This window comes from Haematobia irritans, chromosome 3 (assembly GCF_050003625.1).
Source record: "Haematobia irritans isolate KBUSLIRL chromosome 3, ASM5000362v1, whole genome shotgun sequence".
Lineage (NCBI taxonomy): Eukaryota > Metazoa > Arthropoda > Insecta > Diptera > Muscidae > Haematobia > Haematobia irritans.
The window spans coordinates 118033334-118050456 of NC_134399.1; positions in this window are offsets into that span (position 1 = coordinate 118033334).

Genomic DNA, 17123 nt, shown 5'->3' on the forward strand with positions numbered 1-17123 from the left:
TCCCAAGCAGATCAGTTCAACCAGTACGCTTCCCACAGATAAATGTAAAGATTTTACCAATGGAGACTAGATCAGATTCTAAATTTATAAGAACCATTTTTTGTTTGAGTTTTAGAGGAATCATAAACATCTCTTGTAAGTGTGCAAGAAAATGATGAAATAACGCCTTGATTTGAAATCTATAATCTATGAATTTTCATCCCAATTATTTAAATGACTACGAGAAGTAAAATCTGGAAATCGCATTCAGCAATTTTCATGATCAGTGCGCCTTCTATACCCTCAATAAGTGAAATCAGTCTATATGGAAGCCTTACCAAATGGACCGATAAAACTAAATCCTATACACTTTGTTATGGGTCTAAAATGCCAGTATATTTTCAATTTGTGGCAAATCGGATAAAAACTACAATTTCTAGAAACCCTAGGAGTAAAATCGGGAGTTCGGGGTAATGGGGGCTATACCAAAACATGGAAGGATATACACAGTATTCAGCACATTTAATTGTAGTTCTAGAATCTAGACCCCAAATCTGAGGGCCGGCTTATAAGGGGGCTATATCAAAAACAGTACCGATACTCAATATATTCGGCACTCCCCTTTATTATCCTGGAATATCTCTAGATTTCCAATTTCAGGCAAATTGGATAAAAACTATGGATTCTAGAAGCCCAAGAAGTAAATCTGGAGATCGGTCTATATGGGGGATATATCGAAACATGGTCCGATAATCACCATTTTCGGTACATCTCTTTATTTTCCTAGAATACCTCTAGATTTCCAATTTCAGGCAAATTGGGTAAAAACTACGGTTTCTAGAAACGCAAGGAGTTAAATCGGGAGATCGTTTTTATGGGGGCTATACTAAAATATGGACCGATACTCACCGTTTTCGGCACACCTCTTTATGACCCGAAAATACCTCTAGATTTCCAATTTCAGGTAAATTGAATAAAAACTGCGGTTTCTATGAGCCCAAGAAATAAAATCGGGAGATCGGTCTATACCAAAACATGGACCGATGCTCACCGTTTTCGGCACACCTCTTTATGGTCATAAAATACCTCTAGATTTCAAATTTCAGGCAAATTGGATAAAAACTAAAATTTCTATAAGCCCAAGACCCAAAATCGGGAGGTCGGTTTATATGGGGACTATATCAAAACCTGGACCGATATAGCCCATCTTCGAACTTGACCTGTCTGCAGACAAAAGTCGAGCTTGTGCAAAATTTCAGCATGATTGCTTCATTATTGAAGACTGTAGCGTGATTACAACAGACAGCCAGACATGGTTACATCGTCTTAGAATTTCTCCCTGATCAAGAATATATATACTTTATATAGTCGGAAATCGATATTTCGATGTGTTACAAACGGAATGACAAACTTATTATACCCCCGTCACCATTATATGGTGGTGGGTATAATGAAGCAAGTATATACAGCACTAAGTTCGGCCGGGCCGAATCTTCAATACCCACCACCATGAACCAAATAGTAGGGTTTCCTTTGAAATTTCAGGAAGGCTTGAGGACACTTCCCGAAGATAAATTTAAAGATTTCACCTATGAGGACTATATCAGATTCTGGATTTATAAGAACCATTTTTGTTTGAGTTTTAGAGGAATCATTAACATCTACTGTAAGTGTGCAAGAAACTTATAAAATAACGTCTTGATTTGAAATCTTAAATCTGTAGAAGTAAAATCTGGAAATTTTACATTGAGTTTCAAGCAATTTTCATGATCAGTGCGCCTTCTACACCATCAAGAAGTGAAGTCGGTCTATATGGAGGTATTACCAAATGGATCGATAAAAACTTAATCCGATTCACGTTTTTGTGAGCCTAAAATACCAGAATATTTACAATTTCAGGCAAATCAGATAAAAACTACGGTTTCTAGAAACCCAAGAAGTTAAATCGGGAGATCGTTCTTATGGGGGCTATACTAAAATATGGACCGATACTCACCGTTTTCGGCACACCTCTTTATGACCCGAAAATACCTCTAGATTTCCAATTTCAGGCAAATAGGATAAAAACTTCGGATTATAGAAGCCCAAGAAGTAAAATCGGGAAATCGGTCTATATGGGGGCTATACCAAAATATGGACCGATACTCACCATTTTCGGTACACCTCTTTATGGTCTTAAAATACCTCTAGATTTTCAATTTCAGGTAAATTGAATAAAAACTGCGGTTTCTATAAACCCAAGAAGTAAAATCGGGAGATCGGTCTATATGGGGGCCATACCAAAATATGGACCGATACTCACAATTTTTGGCACACATATTTGTGGTCCTACAATACCTCTAAATTTCCAATTTCAGGTAAATTGAATAAAAACTGCGGTTTCTATAAGCCCAAGAAGTAAAATCGGGAGATCGGTCTATATGGGGGCTATACCAAAACATGGACCGATACTCACCATTTTTGGCATACCTCTTTATGGTCATAAAATACCTCTAGATTTCAAATTTCACACAAATTGGATAAAAACTACGATTTCTATAAGCCCAAAACCCCAAATCGGGAGGTCGGTTTATATGGGGACTATATCAAAACCTGAACCGATAAAGCCCATCTTCGAACTTGACCTGTCTGCAGACAAAAGACGAGTTTGTGCAAAATTTCAGCACAATTGCTTCATTATTGAAGACTGTAGCGTGATTACAACAGACAGACAGACAGACGGACATCGTTATATCGTCTTAGAATTTCTCCCTGATCAAGAATATATATACTTTATATAGTCGGAAATCGATATTTCGATGTGTTACAAACGGAATGACAAACTTATTATACCATTCTATGGTGGTGGGTATAATAACATAATGTTTTCTATTTATAAGCTTCCAACAAGAAGAGGAGAAGAGGAGATTGTAAACTGATTATTGTATAATTTTATATATTTTCTGAATAGGGCCAATGTTTACCACGAAAACGTAGTTCTTTTATTACAGTTTTTGTTTTTGAAAGTTCAACCCTTTATCATCTAAAACCAATTTTTTGTTACAACAGTTTTATTTTTGCAATAAAAAATTAGTTTTTATTTTAAAATCTCAGTCTACTTCGTTTATATCAAGCACTGTTTTTTTTTCTGACATTATATCTTAAATAACACACATTTTGAGGTTCTGTTTTAAAAATTTAATATTTATTTATTTTGTGTACACTAGGGCTGTAACGCGCATCCTCAAAAAATCGCTTCTATTTATAACATATACCCCAAACACATTTTGCTTCAAGCATATATATTTTCAGGATTGATCCAAACAAAATATTGTTTGTATTGTTCAAACATATTATGATTCATCTTTAGACATACATTGGCAGAAAAAATTTTAATGAAATTTTCATTGTGTGGATATATTTTTAAGGCGACAATTGACATCCATTATTTTACTTGAAGCATACTCTCTACACACAAAAAAATATTTTTCTGATTCAATCACGAAATTAATTGATCCAATTAATTTTTTAATTGAAATGTCTTCAATCACGAAAATGATAGTATCAATCACAGTTTTAATTGGGCATAAAAAAAATTCTTGATTAAAAAATTAATTGATTTTTTCAGCAAAATTCAATTAATTTTTTAATTGATTCAATTAAAAATTTAATTGATGTTGATTGCAAAACGCAATTAATTTATTAATTAAAAAGGGTAACTATTTTTAATTACTTAGTTAGATTGGTTTAGAGTTTTTATTTGGATTAATAAATGATTGTTTGAAATACATTTTTAATTAAAAAAGTAAAAAAAAAATCAGCACTTTTTTTAACTGAATTAGTCTTCCGAATTTGATTAAAAAGTTAATTGCATCAATTAATTTTTTAATTAAACATTTTAAAAATTTCAATCATTGACTTAATTAACTTAATGTTTCTATCATGATTAAAAAGTTAATTGTATCAATTAATTTATTAATTGAAAAAATTTTCAACTTCAATTAACTTTTTAATTGGAAATATTTTGGTGATATTTTTTTCTGTGTAGGTCTCTCTTTCTAAACACATATATGTTTATAGGCTATTTCTAAATTAATATATGTTTGCAAATTTCATCCGATCCGGCTGAAATTTGCTACAAAGTGTTAGTATATGGTCTCTAACAACCATGGACAAATTTGTCCACATCGGTTCATAATTATATATAGCTCCCATATAAACCGATCCCCCGATTTGGTTTGCGGAGCGTCTAAGAGAAGCAAATTTCATCCGATCGGGCTGAAATTTGGTACATGGTGTTAGTATATAGTCTCTAAAAACCATGCAAAAATTGGTCCATATCAGTCCACTTTTACGTATAGCCCCCATATAAACGGACCCCCAAATTTGGCTTGGGATTGCTCTAAGAGAAGAAAATTTCATCCGATCCGGCTGAAATTTGGTACATGGCATTTGTATATGGTCTCTAACAACCACGCAAAAATTGGTCCACATCGGTCCATAATTATATGTAGCCCCCATATAAACCGATCCCCCGATTAGGCTTGAGGAGCCTCTAAGAGAAGCAAATTTCATCCGATCCGGCTGAAATTTGGTACATTGTGTTAGTATATGGTTTTTAACAACCATGCAAACATTGGTCCATATCGGTCCATAATTATATATAGCCCCCATATAAACCGATCCCCAGATTTGGCTTGCGGAGCCTCTTCGAAGACCAAAATTCATCTGATTCAGTTGATATTTGGTACGTGGTGTTAATATATGGCCTCAAATACCCATGAAAAAATTGGTCGAAATAGGTCCATAATTATGTATAGCCCCCATATAAACCGATCCCCAGATTTGACCTCCGGAGCCCCTTGGAAGAGCAAAATTCATCGGATTCGGTTGAAATTTGGTAAGTGATGTTAGTATATGGTATCCAACAACCATGCATGAATTGGTTCATATCAGTCCATAATTATATATAGCCCCCATATAAACCGATCCCCACATTTGACCTCCGGTGACTTGTGGAGAAGCAAAATTCATCCGATCTGGTTGAAATTTGGTACGTGGTGGTAGTATATGATATTTAACAATCATGCCAAAAGTGGTCCATATCAGTCCATAATCAGATATAGCCCCCATATAAACCGATCCCGAGATTTGGTTTTGGAGCCTCTTGGAGGAGCAAATTTCATCCGAGTCAGTTGAAATTTGGTACATTGGGCTAGTATATGGCCGTTAACAACCATTCCTAACTAGGTACATATCGGTATATAGTAATATATAGCCCTCAGATAAATCGATCCCCAATCACACAAAAATTGGTCCATATCAAGTTCATAGTTATATATAGCCCCCATATAAGCGACCCCCCTATTTCAATTCTGGCTCCCTACGTACCGTGCAAAAGTCCATATCGATTCGTAATTATTTGTAGACTTACATACTTTGAAGCGTTTTTAGCTTAAATCTAAAGATTCACAATTTCATTAAATTTAAGCACGATTTCTTTAAATCAAAAATGTGTTTCTTTACTTTAAAGAAATATTGCTTTAGTTCAAAGACGTACGACATTAACATTTCCAAAATTTGGGTACTAAAATTAATAAAAAAAATTTGAAGCAAAGTTTAAAAACTTTCTTTGAATTAATTATTGTATTATTTTAAAGAAATTTCTCCTTAATATTGTGTAAATTGTGAATCTTAAAATGTAAGTTATGTAATCGTTAATACCTGGTAAATATCTGATTCTGGACATATGGTCCTTCCAAACCAGATCGAAGGATCACCCCCAAGGTATTAACGATTACACAACTTACATTTTAAGATTCACAATTTACACAATATTAAGGAGAAATTTCTTTAAAATAATACAATAATTAATTCAAAGAAAGTTTTTAAACTTTGCTTCAATTTTTTTTTTTATTAATTTTAGTACCCAAATTTTGGAAATGTTAATGTCGTACGTCTTTGAACGAAAGCAATCTTTCTTTAAAGTAAGATGAATTAGCTTTATCATGACGATCAAGCTCATAACAATATTTCAATGATTTACAAAAACAATGGAAAATTTAATATACCCCCATGGTCCTATGGTATGGAGGGCATTGAAAAATACGTTTACAATATTTTCTTTCCTTCTCCCTGCTCCATTTCGCACATTTTCACGTATTAAGAATTTGCATTTATAGCCATTTTCAAATGCTGACAAATGTTTAACAAATCGAACAAAGGACTCTGGATTTTGTCGTTGTTTATTTGATGATTTGATTGTACGACACATTTTTGTGGTCCTTTTTTTGGCTGTCATGGATTTGCTATTGATTGGTTTGCTTTACTCGATAAAGGGATACACACTCACATAAATGAAGCTCGACAGGATATCGAGACAATAAACCTTCATACGATTCAAATGTTGAACACTAATACAAAATGTTGCTGTGGTAGTGGTTGTAAACGATTGCGGGAATATATGTGTATGTGTTCGATTGAGATTGAGAGAAAAAAATGCGTAAAATTGCAAATTTGTAACGAAACGACGTTTTATCGCCAGCCACATCATCAATACAGCCATTTTCGCAACAAAGGACTAAAAAAGTGTGTCACCAGTGATTTGTGGATTTGAAAGAAATGACAAAGAAAGAGATTTAAATTACTAACGAAGAGAAGGAGAATACTGCAGATAAACAGTGGTTTCATAATATATTGTGAGAGCAAATTAAAATTTAGCGATATTTTAACATATTTGAGAATTAATTACTATTGACCACCACTATCCATTAATCTTTTTCCAATTCTTTCTATAGAAAATTTTGTCAAATCTCTATATATCTATAGAAAATTTTGTTAAATTTTTATTTCTATAGCAAATTTTGTCAAAATTCTATTTCTATATAAAAAATTTCGTCAAAATTTTATTTCTATAGAAAATTTTGTCAAAATTTTATTTCTATAGAAATTTTGTCAAAATTTTATTTCTACAGAAAATTTTTTCAAAATTTTATTTCTTTTGAAAATGGTGTCAAAGTTTTAGTTCTATAAAAAATTTTGTCAAAATTTTATTTCGGTAGAAAATTTTGTCAACATTTTATTTCGGCAGAAAATTTTGTCAACATTTTATTTCGGCAGAAAATTTTGTCAAAATTTTATTTCTATAGAAACTTTTGTCAAAATTTTATTTCTATAGAAACTTTTGTCAAAATTGTCTTTTGTCAAAATTTTGTTTAATATTATTTCTATAGAAAATTTTGTCAAAAATATTATTTCTATACAAAATTTTCTGAACATTTTATTCTATAAAAAATTTGTCAATTTTTTTTTTCTATAGAATTTTTTTTCAAAATTATATAAAAAATTTGTCAATTTTTTTCTATAGAAAATTTTATCAAAATTTTATTTCTATAGAAAATGTAATCAAAATTTTATTTCTATAGAAAATTTTGTCAAAATTTTATTTCTATAGAAAATTTTGTCAAAATTTTATTTCTATAGAAAATTTTGTCAAAATTGTATTTCTATATAAAAAATGTCGTCAACATTTTATTTCTATAGAAAATTTTGTCAAAATTTTATTTCTACAGAAAATTTTGTCAAAATTTTATTTCTTTTGAAAATGGTGTCAAAGTTTTAGTTCTATAAAAATTTTTGTCAAAATTTTATTTCGGCAGAAAATTTTGTCAAAATTTTATTTCTATAGAAACTTTTGTCAAAATTTTATTTCTATAGAAATTTTGTTTAATTTTATTTCTATAGAAAATTTTGTCAACATTTTTATTTCTATACAAAATTTTCTGAACATTTTATTTCTATAAAAAATTTGTCAATTTTTTTTTCTATAGAAAATTTTTTCAAAATTATATAAAACATTTTTCAATTTTTTTCTATAGAAAATTTTGTCAAAATTTTATTTCTATAGAAAATTTTGTCAAAATTTTATTTCTATAGAAAATTTTATCAAATTTTATTTCTAAGAAAATTTTATCAAAATTTTATTTCTATAGAAAATTTTATCAAAATTTTATTTCTATAGAAAATTTTATTAAAATTTTATTTCTATAGAAAATTTTGTCAAAATTTTATTTCTATAGAAAATTTTGTCAAAATTGTATTTCTATAGAAAATTTTATTTCTATAGAAAACTTTGTCACAATTTAATCTTACAGAAAATTTTGTCAAAATTTTATTTCTATAGAAAATTTTGTCAAAATTTTATTTCTATAGAAATTTTGTCAAAATTTTATTTCTATAGAAATTTTGTCAAAATTTTATTTCTACAGAAAGTTTTGTCAAAATTTTATTTCTACAGAAAATTTTGTCAAAATTTTTTTTTGTAGAAAATTTTGTCAAAATTTTTTTCTATAGAAAATTTTGTCAACATTTTATTTTTATAGGAAATTTTGTCAAAATTGTATTTCTCTAGAAAATTTTGTCAAAATTTTATTTCTATAGAAAATTTTATCAAAATTTTATTTCTATAGAAAATTTTGTCAAAATTTTATTTCTATAGAAAATTTTATCAAAATTTTATTCCTTTAGAAAATTTTTTCAAAATTTTATTTCTATAGAAAATTTTGTCAAAATTTTATTTGTATAGAAATTTTGTCAAAATTTTGTCAAATTTTATTTCTATAGAAAATTTTGTCAAACTTTTATTTCTATAGACATTTTGTCAACATTTTATTTCTGCAGAAAATTTTGTCAAAATTTTATTTCTATAGAAAATGTTGTCAAATTTTATTTTTACAAAAAATTTTGTTAATATTTTATTTCTATATAGAAAATTTTGTGAAAATTTAATTTAAAAATTTTATCAAAATTTTATTCCTTTAGAAAATTTTTTTCAAAATTTTATTTCTATAGATAATTTTGTCAAAATTTTATTTCTATAGAAAGTTTTGTCAAAATTTCATTTCTATAGAAAATTTTGTCAAAATTTTGTTTCTATAGAAAATTTTGTCAAAATTGTATTTCTGTAGAAAATTTTATTTCTATAGAAAATTTTATCAAAATTTTATTTCTATAGAAAATTTTGTCAAAATTTTATTTCTATAGAACATTTTATCAAAAGTTTATTTCTATAAAAAATTTTGTTTCTATAGAAAATTTTGTCAAAATTTTATGTCTATAGAAATTTTTTTCAAAATGTTATTTCTATAGAAAACTTTGACAACATTTTATTTCTATAGAAACTTTTGTCAAAATTTTATTTCTATACAAAATTTTGTCAAAATTCTTAAGGATATTCCCGAAAATTTTTGGAACATATATAAAATTACAATTTTTCGGTTTTGGTAAAAACAACCATTGAATCACGATGGCTTCCAAAACAGAAATAGCCAATTAAGTTTCATTCCTGCATACTCAGGCCATTTCATTCAAATTTGAGTGTGAATGCATGCAACTGTTCAACCCTTCACAATTTTTGTCTCATCTATATATTTTTCTATGACCCACTGTATCCGCCTACCGCTTGTTAGTGGTGGTATTTTCCACTGAGGTGTGAATTTGTGGGTGTGAGTAAAATAACAACACGTGTATTAAGGCATTATATTTGCAAATTGATGCAGATTTCATTTGAAGGATTCTATGCGATTTGCTTTATCACATTCCCCCGCCTGAATAATGATACAAATTATTTTTGAATAAACGTTTTTTTTTGCAAATGGCTGAGGATTAAAGAAAACGATTCGATTCGATTTAAAAGACAAAAAGTTCTTAGTGTTATTTGAAGAGCTGATATGCAAATTTCTGTTTTAAGTATCAAATTTATCATTTTAAGAAGGCAAGACTAGTGTTCACAAAATCAGTCAAAAACGATTAATTTTGCAATTTACAGACATGACTAATAATGCAAATATATCAAAGGCAGATTACTGTAAACGAAAATGAAAAATATATTAAATGTGTACGCAAGATGCTATCATCATCTTGTAAACCCTCACCAAGAGGAGCTGGCAATAAAATGTAAATTATGCGATTGACTAAACGAGAGTGGTCTTATACCTCTTATCACTTCCTTCAATTCCGATGTATACTAAGGAATCTATGTGTCCTTTGGCTTGCTCTTAACCAGTGTCTGACACATTCAGGAACAGGTTCCCTTAATGTCATATTGCGTCTATTATCTTTATACATACTGGTTAAGTAGTCAGTTGCAATAACGGCTGTACGGTAGCACGAGTTTTTCAGACTGAAATATTAGCAATATGAGAAGTAGTGAATTGGCTGAGTTTTTGTTCCTTAACTCGAAAGTGGCCATCGACTGCCGCAAATCTCTCAACGTAATGGCTGAGCACTAAAATATTAAAATTTTGACAAAATTTTCTATAAAAATAAAATTTTGTCAAAATTTTATATAGAAATAAAATTTTGACAAAATTTTCTATAGAAATAAAATGTTGACAAAATTTTTTATTGAAATAAAATTTTGACAAAATTTTCTATTGAAATAAAATTTTGACAAATTTACTATTGAAATATAATTTTTACAAAATTTTAAATTGAAATAAAATTTTTACAAAATTTTCTATAGAAATAAAATTTTGACAACATTTTCTATTGAAATAAAATTTTTACAAAATTTTCTATTGAAATAAAATTTTGACAAAATTTTCTATAGAAATAAAATTTTGACAAAATTTTCTATAGAAATAATAAAATTTTACAATTTTGGGATTATTTGTTTGGCTTGAGGTCATGGACTAATGAAAAATGCTGGTGTTAATGCTTTTCATTACTTTTTATTGAAATATTGCTGTTCTCGGATATTTCGATACACCATCGGTGATCAAGTTCAGCGAGATATTATATTTTAAAAAGTAATAGACATTCTCCTTACAATGCTCATGTCTAAAAAAAAATAAAATTTTGACAAAATTTTCTATCGGAATAAAATGTTGACAAAATTTTCTATTGAAATAAAATTTTTACAAAATTTTCTATATAAATAAGATTTTGACAAAATTTTACATAAAAACAAAATTTTGGACAAAATTTTCTATTGAAATAAAATTTTGACAAAATTTTCTATTGAAATAAAATTTTGACAAAATTTTCTATTGAAATAAAATTTTTACAAAATTATATATTGAAATAAAATTTTGACAAAATTTTCTATAGAAATAAAATTTTGACACAATTTTCTATAGAAATAAAATTTTGACAAAATTTTCTATAGAAATAAAATTTTGACAAAATTTTCGATAGAAATAAAATTTTGACAACATTTCCTATAGAAATAAAATTTTGACACCATTTTCTATAGAAATAGAATTTTAAAAAAATTTTGTATAGAAATAAAATTTTGACAAAATTTTGTATAGAAAAAAAATTAGACAAAATTTTGATAAAATTTTCTATAGAAATAAAATTTTGTGTGGTAGTTTTTTTGTAAAAATTTCTCCAGATTTTGGTAGATTATTTTGGGCTCGAGTGGCAACCGTGGTCGCTGACTGATAGGCGAGTTTGCAAAAACTATTGGCGTGAAGTATAATCAATACTGTATGAGCTATCATGTCTCGAAGCCATAGTTCCCACACTGAGTCCTTCTGGTCTTCAATTCCTACACTGAGTTCTTGCAGCATAGAGATACCCCACTGAGAACTTCGAGCCCTCAGCTCCTACAATGAAACATCCGGTCCTCCAGTTCTCACACTGATACCTCCAAGCTTATAGTTCCTACACCAAGACTTCCGTAAATACTGTTCTACCCTCTGAGGTTTTCAACTCCTTCATTGAATTTTTACAGTCCTCAATTCTTACGCTGAGTCCATCGGCCCTACAGTTCCCACACTGTGACATTCCATCACCATCCTAAGGTGGTGGGTATAAAAATTACGGTATATTCCCGCACTCGTTTCCCAGGAGATCTAGTGTGGCAATATGATAAAATCCCGAAAGCCACAGTTCCCACACTGAGTCCCTCGGGACTTCATTTCCCACACTGAGTTCTTCAGGTGATCATTTCTCAGATTATAATATTCCAGCTTAGAGACACCACATCAGGCCCTCAGCTCCTGTACTGAGACATTCGGGCTTCCAGTTTACACGTGCTCAGATCTCAGACTATGACATTCCAGCCTAGAGACACCACACTGAGAGCTTCAGGCTCTCAGCCCTCAGAGACATTTGCGCCTTCAGTTTCGAGGTGTGCACGTGAGTAATATTTTACTCACGCTCACGCACACTCACGACGGACAAATCTTACTCACGCACACTCACGCACGATATTTTTTGGAAGGACTCACGCACACTCACGAAAAGAAAATTTGTACTCACGCACAATCACTCACGAAAATGTCGTCACTCACGAAAAATATCGTGACTCACGAACAATTTTTTGAATAATTTACCTTAGCGACGTGTCTGAACACATGAGCATTATTAAAGTCGAGACCGTTATTACACTCTTAACATCCCAGGTGTCACTAAAATTGTAAATGAATTTAACAATTAAGCGTTTTATGTTGGTGAGCGGGATTATTTTCGTGAGCGTAAATCTTTACTCACGCACACTCACGAAGATAATATTTTCGTGACTCACGCACGACGTTTTGGTTTTTTAATCACGCTCACGCACACTCACGCCGTTGCCATGAGCGTGACTCACGACTCACGCGTGAGTCACGACAATTTCGTGTCACGTGCACACCTCTACTTCAGTTAACACACTGACACCTCCGGTCTTATAGTTCCTACACCAAGTCTTGAAGACTGTAAAAATCTTACTGGATTTTTACAGTCTTCAATTCTTACACTGAGTCCATCGGGCGTACAGTTCCCACACGGTGGCATTCCATCACCATCCTAAGGTGGAGGGTATAAAAATTACGGTTTACGGAGATTGAATGTATCATAAAATCCCGGAAATTCCGAGGATTCCCAAAGTAATATTGGTCCTCGATTTGATTTTTCGTTTGGAAGATAAGTCGCGCAACGAAATTAAAGGCCGTTTGGATCTTCGATGAAATTCTCTCCTTAAAAAATAACACCTTACATAGATGCCATATAATTTAAATCACTTAATATTTAATATAACGAAAATATCATCTTTAGTGTATAACATAAACCTAAATCTAAATGCATATGTTGCAGTATGATATGACGCAAAGGAAATTCCACATCGAGAATGAGTTTAAAAATTTAAACCACAATTGTCATTGGTTGTTAATACACAATCCTTGTTTGTGATAAACAATCCTCTTACGACAGTTGCTAGACAACTCAAACATAATACACTTTGTCTCAAGGCTACCAAGGACTTACGAGGAACGACTTCATGAACAACTTCTTCTTGTATTACGGTAGAAGATGGGTGGTGGGGTGTAAAGCAAAACATTAATAAAGTTTTCCATTTATTGTCTGTAGTTTTTGGAGTGTTTTGTAATGTGGTTGCCAATATTGACATTTCAAAATGTACATACACACATATGAACTACGTAAGGAATGACTTAGAGACATGACAATACCAATAAAACAGAGACGTAGTTATACAAAAATGGGTGTATTCTTTTGGGCTTTATATCAAAAGCTTTAAAATTATGCTGTTTTCTTCATGAGGTATAGATTCTGTCTGACTTAATTTGAAGACATATGTTATATAGGGAGCACCTAGAATAATAAGCGGGTAAGACAAGGACCCTCTTAGACCTAAGAAAATTTAATCCTTCCTTTAGTTGATGCTACCTCAGCAATTCCTGAATCCCCCTATCCACACCCCGACATGATATGCTCCTGCCTATCTTGTTGCATTTCCAAGAAGTAGAATGTTGTCATTTTAGCATTCCTTTCCCCAAACCACAAAGTGACACATTTCGTACGTGATGTCTGACATTCGTTTACTTATCAAACAAAAACATCGACATATAGTCATCATCAACATTTTCATCAGCGTTTTCCATTTCGTCTTCATGAATTCTCAATGTCTTCTGTAACTCTTCAAACAGACTTTCCTTTGGCAAACAAACTCCACTCCAAAGACATGTTGCGATTATTTTGTTCATTTTGGGTTGTGGTAAAACGGCAAAACGACCAATCCAAAAATATAAAAAAAGGATATTGTTTGTCTGTTTATTTTGGCAAAAAGGATTCACATATAAGACACCAATGGGATAGAGAGCAAAAACATCGAAACGAAATTGATACCATCGCATATAAAGCTGTTAGAAAAATTACAGATGAGAATTTTGTTTTTTTTTTTACCACCTAAGAACTTAATAACATTTCAATTTCAACGGCAACTGAGCGACAAGTGTCTTAAGCTATATAGCAGACATTTGAACAAGGACTCGATTTTGGATTGTGTTTAAAACGTAAACGTAAAGGGAGAAGAAGAAAACACAAGACAAGACAAATTAAGACACAGTAATATTTAACGCAGTAAGATATTTGGGACTGTTACGGGTAACGAATTTAGTCTAAACACAATTTTTTCTTAAGACCATTCTCAATACCTTGACTGAGTCCTACGGGCCTTAAGTTCCCACAATAATAAGTTCGCAGCTACAGTTCCCATATTGAGATCCTCGGCTCTTCAATACCTACACGGAGTTCCAGCTTACGGACACCACACTGATAGCTTCGAGGTCTCAACTCCTACACTGAGATCTTCGGGCTTGCTTTTCCCACACGTACTCCTTCGGGTTTACAGACCCCACACCATGGCATCCACATATACAGTTCCAACTCTGAGATATTCTATTCCTTTGCTGAGACTACCGGTCTTCACTTCTTACACTGAGTCCATCGACCACACAGTTTGCATATTGTGCCATTCCAGCCTACAATTGGCAAATTGTGGCATTTTAGCCCTCAATTCCCATAGGACCTACAGTTTCCAGATGGAGACAATTAGATCCACAATTCCAACATTTCAATTTCCATAATGAGTGCTTCACACCAAGACTTTCCAACACTGAGAGCATTCCCAATTCCCTGACTGAGTCCTACGGACCTTAAGTTCCCACAATAAAAAGTTCGCAGCCACAGATCCCATATTGAGATCCTCGGCTCTTCAATACCTACACTGAGTTCCAGCTTACGGACACCACACTGAGAATTTCGAGGATTCAACTCCTACACTGAGATCTTCGGGCTTGCTTTTCCCACACCTACTCCTTCGGGTTTACAGTTCCCACACCAAGACATCCACATATACAGTTCCAACTCTGAGATATTCTATTCCTTTGCTGAGACTACCGGTCTTCACTTCTTACACTGAGTCCATCGGCCACACAGTTTGCACATTGTGGCATTCCAGCCTACAATTGGCAGATTGTGGCATTTGAGCCCTCAATTCACATAGGACTAACAGTTTCCAGATGGAGACAATTAGATCCAAAATTCCAGCATTTCAATATCCACACTGAGTGCTTCGCACCGAGACTTTCCAACACTGAGACTTCCTCCTTTAATGTGTTTAATTCGTATATTGAGTCCTTTAGGCCTACAGTTCCCACACTATGGCATTCCAGCCATCAATTCGCAGATTATGACATTCTAGACCTCAGGACCTACAGTTTCCAAACTAAGACAATCGGACATACAATTCCAACACTAAGACCTTCGTGCCATTAATTGCCACATTGGAACCTTTGGGCCTACAGTTCCCCCCACAGACCGTTGGAAATCCAGTTCCCACAATGAGACTTTAGGACCTTCAACAGAATCTTTCTGATCGACAGTTCCCAGAACATGGCATTCAAGCACTGATACTTTCCAAATACTGTTCCAACACTGAGACTTTCAGTTCATTTGTGTCTTTCCTGCTCTAATTGTCCTACAGTTGTCCTAAGATTTTCGATAGACAGTTGTCACTCTGAAACCGTTGGTGCTATAGTTCCCACAATGAAACCTTTGAGGCCTTCAACTCCACACAGTTCTTCGGGCCTACAGTTCCCCGGCTATTGCATTCAAGTATCGACATTTTCGCGACTACAGTGAAACCACAGGGTCTTCAATTCCTCCACGGCATTCCAGCCTAAAATTCGCAGTTTGTGGCATTGCTGCTCTCAATTCTCCTAGGAACTATTGTTTCTATACTGGGACAATCGGACCCACAGTTCCAAAACTACCTTCGAACCGTTAGTTGCAACACAGAAACTTTCGGACCTATAGTTCCCCACACAGATGTTAGGAGCTAGAGTTTCCAAGGCCCGAACTTCAACCCTCGCACTGAGTCCTTCGGGTGTATGACTGTGGTATTCGAGCCCTCAATTCTTACAAGGCTTAGAGTTTCCAGAATATGACAATTCAGTTGCCACACTGAAGCGTTCGGAGTTATAGTTACATAGGCTTTCGAAGCTACAGTTCCGTCAATGAGACCTCCAGTCCTTCAGCTCTCACAATTAGACTATCGGACTCACAGTTCACAGTTCCCCACACTAAGACCACTCTGAAATCTCGGGCTTATAGTTTCCAACGAAGTCCTTCAGAGCCACAGTTGCCACACTGACACCTTCAGGCCTATAGTTCCTATACCGAGACCTTCACAAATACCGTTGCAATGAGACCTTTTGTTCCTTACTGAGACCTTCCGACGTTCGATTCCCACACTGAGTCCTTCGGACCTACAGTTCCCATACTGTAGCACTGCAACTTCGAGACATTGTATTTCCGGTCTTTAATTCACACACTGATTTCTATGGGTCTATAATAGACTGTGACATTCCAGCCCACAGTTCCCACAATGAGACCTCCGGGCCTTCAACTCCAATCCTGAGTCGTTCGGGACAGATTGTGGTATTCCAGCCTACAGTTCGCATATTGTGACATTCCAACCCTCACTTCTTCTCAGAATATACAGTTTCCAGACTAGGACATTCGAACCACCAGTTCGAACATTGTGACTTTCTGTTTCTTTACAGCAACCTTCTGGACTCCTTCGGAACTAAGTTCATAAACTGTGGCATTCCACTGAGACCTTCTGGTCTACAGTTCCCACACTATGATATTCTAGCACCGAGACATACAAAATACTAGTCCAAAACTGTCTCTTTCAGTCCCCTCAATGACAACTTCGGGTCTTCAATTACTACCCTGAGTCCTTGGTGCATACAGTTCTTTTACGAGGACTTAGACTTTCACAAATACAGTTCCAACATTTGAGTTGTCACTTTTTTTACAGAAACCTTTGGGTCTTCAATCCCATACTGAGTCGCTCGGACTTGTAGTTCCCC